Here is a 1,520-nt window from a genome sequence, read left to right on the forward strand (position 1 = left end):
TCAATTCAGGCTCATAATAAAACATCATGCATTGAACATGTGTTGTCAGCAAATGTATTTAATTATCTATTATTTTATTAAAAGAATGTATAATATTCACATGTTCATATTTCTGGGCTCGTTATTCTTTATCTGGGCAACCAAAATACTAAAGATGGTTGCCCACAATAGTAAACAGTTAGTTTCAATCCCTGGCATATCATTGTATCTCTATTGTTATAAGCATTGCATTAAAGTTGTGATTGAGGTTAGCCTGTTGTTTATGGTATATTTACATTTTAGCTTGACTGTTATATATGAAATATATATAGTCGAGCTATCCTACTCAACCCGGCGTCGGCTTGCGCATTGGAATGTTTGCGTACCACCTCAAATATATTTCCTATGTCCATTGACATATTGCTTTTATATTTTGCATACTTCATTACCGACATAAACCCAATCTATAAACAAGAGCAGACAACTCATTTACTGTATCAAGCATTTTAACAGAATTAGGCCCTTTTTCACTTAGAATAATATGCATATTATTGATAAATCTATGTTAAAGTTTGCATATGACCTCAAATATTTTTTATGTCCCTTGACATATTGCGTTCATACACCATGTATTTTGCTTATTAACCAACATGACCCCAATGTATAAACAAGAGCAGATAACTGTATCAAGCATTTTGTAACAATTATGGCCTTTTTAACCAGGTTTTCCGAAGGAAAAAACTGGTTATTAGATTGGCGAATGCGGGCGGGCTGGCTGGCGGGCTGGCGGAATAAGCTTGTCCGGGCCATAACTATGTCGTTCATTGTCAGATTTTAAAATCATTTGGCACATTTGTTCACCATCATTGGACGGTGTGTCGCGCGAAATAATTACGTCGATATCTCCAAGGTCAAGGTCACACTTTGAGTTCAAAGGTCAAAAATGGCCATAAATGAGCTTGTCCGAGCCATAACTATGTCGTTCATCGTCAGATTTTAAAATCATTTGGCACATTTGTTCACCATCATTGGAGGGTGTGTCGCGCGAAATAATTACGTCGATATCTCCAAGGTCAAGGTCACACTTTGAGTTCAAAGGTCAAAAATGGCCATAAATGAGCTTGTCCTGGCCATAACTATGTCATTCATTGTGAGATTTTAAAATCATTTGGCACATTTGTTCACCATCATGGGACGGTGTGTCCCACGAAAGAATCACGTCAATATCTCCAATGTCAAGGCCGCCACGACTAAAAATAGATTAAAAAAAAAAAAAAAACTTTCAAAGGGGGTTAATTTTTTTTGGTCATTTCAAAAGTTCAGTTTGAGTTTTCTCCCTTTATCAGATTTTTTTTTCACAATGAAAACCTGGTTTTGTGACAATTTTGTCCCTTGTTTTCACTTAGAATAAGCATATAATTGATAAATCTATTATTAAGTTTGCGTACTACATGTACCTTTAAATTGCCATAACTTGTTTATTATGCTCCCCCCCAAATTTTTTAGGGGGAGCATATAGTCGCCGCTTCGTCTGTCCGTCG

At 36.1% G+C, this 1,520-nt stretch overlaps 1 long non-coding RNA gene across 1 annotated transcript; it reads left to right on the forward strand.

Moving 5' to 3' along the window:
• The first annotated feature begins 573 nt into the window (after nt 1-573).
• On the forward strand, nt 574-1,283 carry LOC127868260 (uncharacterized). Its single transcript, XR_008044042.1, has 2 exons — nt 574-889; nt 1,052-1,283. It is a non-coding gene; the product is annotated as an uncharacterized LOC127868260 (long non-coding RNA).
• Nucleotides 1,284-1,520: the final 237 nt, after the last annotated feature.

The sequence above is a fragment of the Dreissena polymorpha genome, chromosome 2 (genome assembly GCF_020536995.1).
Source record: "Dreissena polymorpha isolate Duluth1 chromosome 2, UMN_Dpol_1.0, whole genome shotgun sequence".
NCBI classification, from domain to species: Eukaryota; Metazoa; Mollusca; class Bivalvia; order Myida; family Dreissenidae; genus Dreissena; species Dreissena polymorpha.